Raw genomic sequence first — 6,428 nt, forward strand, 5'->3', positions numbered from 1 at the left:
GTAGAACAAAAATGAAGGAGGATTAATTCTATTTTATGTTATGTGAATGCTGTTGTATCATGTACAAGGTGTGTAAAAAAAAAAAAAGTGATTCTAAATAATTACATGTATGTTGTGAGATTGCTGATAATCTATCCTGAATAGCTTTATGATGAGGTGCACTTTAGCCAATAGTGCCCTTGTATCTAAGCCTTTAAGGATGAATCATACCATTGCTTTCATGTTATGTGTAAAACTCAAAATGTTTGGCTGACTCCAAGAGGAGTAAGGACAATTATTACTTGCACACTTGTTTTTTAATGCACATTGTAGAAATGCTTTACTTTTACACAACCCCTCACTTGGGGTACTCACAGGTTGTCAAAAAAGCCCTGCACAATACATTTATATCTACTTTTAAAGAAGATTCTGATGTATGTTAGTAGATTAATTTGTCATAACTTGTCTGTATCTTTATTTTGATACACCCTGTAGCTGTCCCTCTTTTCACCCATTACTTGAAGGTAGTCTGTCCCTTTTGCAGGCTAAAAATATAAAATTATGTAAATCCTATGGTAAACCAGAGATTATATGACTAAAAACTCCTCTTTAAAGATTAGATCTGGTAATTGCCTCTGTAAAATTATGTCGACTGTAACATGTAGGTATTTTCAAAACACGTTTGCGAATAATACGCCTAGAAGGTAGTCTGATTTCAGACCCTTGTACTGCATAGTCCTACATGTAGGTTATGTGCTGAGTAAAACTTGATAAATTTAATTTTGGTCATTATAAGAAGCGGGTCAAATTAAAAGAATTTATTCAGTCACTCAACAGTGTCTGACAGTGAAGTCTAGAGAGTAAACGGTTTCCCTTGCATAACTAGGTCACTGCCAACCGTTAAACGTTTAAATTTCATAGATACACTGTAGGACATACGCGACATACTCAAGATTTCTGCAAAGTTCTACAGACTTAAAAAAAACAACAATATTTGAGTGAAAGTTCTACAGAATTTGATGTTGGCTGCAAAAAAAGTTATTTACAGGAAATGTTAATGCTGTGTGTTACAAAGAAGCAACTTCAATATAATGTGGATTAATGGAAAGTGGAACAAGGAAGGCTGTATTTTTGTTTACAACATCCTATTTCAGGCAGAGCCTGCTAACCTGATTCGAAATGAAAATTTGGTTTAAAGTGAAACTAGAAGTGTTTAATCTCTTATTAGTGGAAATACAAAACAGGATATTCGGAGGAAGTGCATGGACCTATAAATTTAAATTAACATAAACATTGACTTTTAGAAATGCATAGACTTATAACTTTCAGTTTACATAAACATGTACATTGACTTTTAAACATGCATGGACAAGATTGCATCTACAGCTATTTCTTTCTTCCAGTACTTCTTTTTTTCATAGGTAATGATTTAAAGATGCAAACTGCAAGCATGTTTTTAAAGAAATCCCAAGTACTCCAAGATAAGTTTGAAAGATTATACAAATTTGGACCATTGTCAGAAAATTGACATTAGTACAGGATAAATAATCAAATACAAAATGATTTAAATGATTGTTGAGAATGAGTTAATGTTTCTTTGCTTTTCAACAGTTTTTAAAGGGTATTTTATTAGAATGGGTAGTTTCATATAATAATTTGTGATCATTTAAAGTAGAATATACATTTACAAAAATTGCACAAAGTAACTACATGTACAGTTAATAACGAAATTATTCATACCCTATACAAGTTTTTGTCTTTTTTAAGTATGAAGAATTATTTATGTTTCTTGAAAATGTGAGGAATTTAAGCTTACATCTAAAAGTATTTAACAAAGGCCCTAATTCACCTAGTCCAACGTTCATTCTTGAGTTACAAAAACGTCATACAAGGGATATGAATAATTTAGTTGTTAACTGTACTTTTCCAATAGAATTTAGATGCAAGAATTTGTTCTGTCAATAGTTTTGCTAATCAGGCATACAGTCAGTGGCGTACGCAGGATTTTTTCAAGGGGGGGGGGGGGGGGGGGGGGGTTTAAAATCGGCTCCAAAATTTCGCAACGACTCAGGAAAATTTGAAAATTGCGCCGGCCAAAAAGTCGCTCAGTGGGGGGGGGGGGGGGTAAGGTCACCTTTCTTAGGTCAGCCATGGAGGTAATTTTTTTTATTTTTTTTATTTTTTTTAATAATTTAAAAAAAAAAAAAAAAAAAAAAAAAATCCAAAGGGGGGGGGGGGGGGGGTTTTAGGTTTTTTTTAGGGGGGTTTACACACATAAAAATACCAAAGGGGGGGGGTTTAACCCCCCAAACACCCCCCCTGCGTACGCGCCTGCATACAGTTAACTACCAAAGATTGTAGTTGTAAGCATTATAAACAGAAAAAAAATGTTTCTGTTTTGTAGACTTAGTGTATGTTTGCAAGACAAAAATGAACCTAACTCTTTTTTGATATTATATGTTATGATTGTTTATGATTATTTGCAAATGAAAAGAGACAATTTATTATACATTTACAATACTATTTACAATGTGAATCCATCTGACAAATTATACAAATTAAACAAATTAATCATGACAGGAACACTAAAATCAATGGTAAAATTAAAATGCCAGTCATGGCCAACCCTAGGTTTAAGAGTTGCTTAAGATAAATGCATAGTTGTATATTTCTAAAGAATGAGGAGAAATGAAATGTGTATCAATAGTTTGATGCAATTACCGAAGAGTAATTTTTTTTCAGTGATATTTGCCAGCTTATGAAGAAGTTCCGTTAACAAGAATGAAATAGTGGCATCACAGAAAGTCATATATTAATTTAAAACAAGGGTGATCATTTATGAAGAGAAAATTTTCCTTGCTGCTATCGTTTTTGTTTAAGTAACTCACACACTGTTAAGATATGAAACTAAAGTCCTGTAGTTGTGCCTGCAATATTTGCCAATGTAAAAGCATTTAAGCAAAACAATTTACAAACATAGTTACTTTGTTCAATATAGTATATTCTACATACTATTTTAGTTTGTTTGAATAGTCATCTATATTCTAGAGATACATGTGGCGTGTTTATAATGCCACATGTAATATTATAATTATTGGTTGTATTTGTAGAGAGATGTGTGCAATTATAATTTTCCGTCCTTCAAAGGAACTATTTGACACTTTGACTATATTTATTCAAAATATCCAGATTTATTTATAATCATTTCATGACCAGAAAAGTAATAAAAAAAGTGGTTGTGATGGGTGGCAGACTTTTGGGTCATTTGAAAAAAAGTCTGTAGTAATTTAAAGATATGGAGTGAATTTTTTTATCACCCCCCCCCCCCCCCCCATGTATCAGATTTGTCTTGTTTGGTATAATTTGGAAAACATGAATTACAGTATATGGGATGGCACAAACAGGCAAATGGCAATTTATGCAGTGCCTGCATACAGCTATAAGATGGAACCCAGTTGCCAAAATGTATGTAATCATATTGCAGTTACCCCCCCCCCCCCTTATGTATGTCAAAGGAAATGCATTACTTCTTCCTTGTGGAAATGTATTGATATTACCATTTTTACATGATCGTATGTAGATACTACAACAATTGCCATTGATATACATGTATAGGAACACCCATATCAACATATGATATAGCAAAGAGAATGAGTGTCTGGGAGAAGAGGCTAGACATTATATAATGATTTATGTAAGGTTACAGATGTTTTACTTGTGTAGTATCAAAATTCACAGACATATCATTGTCATAATTTACACACCAATGTTATTTTATTGTATATAAGACATTATTAGTATACTTATTTGTTTTGAGAATGCACAAGATAAATGTGATATGAAAATTAATTTTTCACCAAAGCATAGAATTGTGATTTAAAATAAGCAAACAAATTGTTATGTCACCTTGAATGTCATTAAATCTCACACAAAATGCAACATTTGCAAATACAGTTTACATTTGTCTTTCCTTTAGGCGTTTGTATGCTGCCAGTGAAACTTTATATTTGGTACGCTTTTTCGAAGGTAACCAGGGCAATTGTGTGAGCAAGGGAGATGCAGATTCTTGCCTCCTATATAACGCTTGGTATCATATCGATGTCATCTTTATCTACTGATTGGTATAGAATGTTCACCACCATTTCTTCAGTTCCATAATCGCCGTCCGGCACTTGGTCGTGTTGTTGAACTGGATTTGCACCTACAATTTAAAGAGGAGGTACACTCTAGGTGAAAGTGAAACAAATAATTGTAAACTATATCATTATTTCTATTCCCTTGTGAAATAAAATGATAGAATATTTTTGTTGGTATCTACAGAAAAAGGGGCCATTCCTGAGCTGCTCTCAACAAATGTGACTAGAAATCATTATGGACTATGGACCATTATGAAAATTTCACCTATCCATGTAATAATATCTTTTGTTACTGCAATATTAATAATCAGTGATCTTAACAATATGCTTCTTGAAGTTGTCGATAATTATTTCACTTGCCTCCTATAGCGCTTGGTATTACATTGAAGTCGTCTTTATCTACTGATTGGTAGAGAATGTTCACCACCATTTCTTCAGTTCCATAATCGCCGTTCGGCGCTTGGTCGCTTTGTTGAATTGGATTTACACCTATAATTGAAAGAGAAGAATAACTCTAAGTGAAAGTGCATAATTATTGTAAACTCTATTATTATTTCGATTCCCTCGTGAAATAAAATGATATAAGAAATATCTACAGAAAAGGGGCCATTCCTGAGGTGCTCGCAGTAAATGTGACTAGAAATCATTATGAACTAAAAACCATTATGAAAATTTCACCTATCCGTGAAATAATACATTTTGTAATTGCGATATTAATGTTAAAACTACTTTGCAATATGCTTCCTGAAGTTTTATCAATAATTTCACTTTGAATTTTTCTGTTCATAATTATAATAATGAGAATAACATTCCGATATCATTTAAGAATAGTTAGACAGTGAACCAATTAATCTAAATTATCAATTTCTTTTTGATAAATTCTAATTACTCATAATGTCAATGTTTATGCAATGTTTCCTCCTATTTTCTCCATTTTCTTTGTCTTTTTGTAATCTTGATTTTATGTCAATTATGTTATTGTCAGGTTATTATGTTGTATATTTTGTGAAGATCATTTTTGAAAAGCCATATATATGCTTTTCGTGATCCTTTCACTTCAGATATCTTATTAACATGCTTCCATTTTCAAGATTTTGTAATATTGTTTTTTAAATCTTGACTTGGAAGTAAATGCAATGTTATTAACCAGCAGCATCAGTAATCCATGTTTATAGCATCGTTCAGATGGGGGTTGGGAACAAAACACGTTTTTGTACTGAGGTATACAGCAATATTATTGCGATTGGAAGAAAACAAGGGTATGCTCCAACCTTCGGATATTGTGTCATAGGTACTAGACATCGCCGTTTGGTTGTCGATCCCGTAGTCATTCTCCAGGTTATGATTCAGCGACCTCGACATTGTAATTTCTTGACCCTCACGATTGACCTTTGAACTTCTTTAACAACAGAAACGTGATTTTTTTAATAAAATCAGTTATAAGCAAAATATTGAACAATAAAAATACGTGAAGGACAAAGAAGTATATGATTAAAAATGTAAATTATGCACATCACGTAAAGAAGGGATTGAGATCAATCCGGATTGAAATGTAAAACCAAACAGGAATTTCCTCTTCCGTTTTATGTTTTTCAATTGTTTAGAAATAGAGACCGTTCATTTCCAGATAACCTTGCTTTTCCAATAGCGTTATAATTATACTAAGGTGTTACAAGTTATAAAATGGTACTCTTTATTGATAACCCCAAACCAGGGATGGAACTTTTAAAACAATGTATTTTTAAACCCTACTTAAAACGTGTTTTAAATGGGTTTTTTTTTTTTAAAGATAAAAAAAAATTAAAAAAACATCCCGTAGACATATGTATTATACATGCATATTTGTTCTCAATGTGTTGGTATTTTCTTGCTTGCATTACTTGTTTTTGCACTTATTTCATCATTGTCATGATTCCACAATTGTAAAATGTGAATTTACAAGGGTGGTTCATTTATCTTCTCTCCTCGTCATTTCCCCCTTCTCACTTTCCCTTTCTCTCTTTTCTTTCTTTTTCTATGCCCATCGTGCCGCCCCCCTCCCGTAGCTACGCCGCTGTTGTCATTGTCAACAATTTTTCTTTTTAAGAAACAGGGACTCAGATTTTCAAATAAAAAGGGGTAGCTTACCTTGATTTTCTACATTTGATGATCCTGGCGAGTAGGACGATGACTATGATTATGACCACGACAGTCAAACTGATAGCAACGACTGTCGTCGACTTATTCCTCGCTTCTGATTGATTTAAAGCATGAAAATGGATTAAAAGATTAGTTTGGGTCTTGCAGTTCGATACAACGTCATATACCACACAT

This window comes from Strongylocentrotus purpuratus, unplaced genomic scaffold (genome assembly GCF_000002235.5).
Source record: "Strongylocentrotus purpuratus isolate Spur 01 unplaced genomic scaffold, Spur_5.0 spur5_scaffold_13, whole genome shotgun sequence".
Classification (NCBI taxonomy): Eukaryota; Metazoa; Echinodermata; class Echinoidea; order Camarodonta; family Strongylocentrotidae; genus Strongylocentrotus; species Strongylocentrotus purpuratus.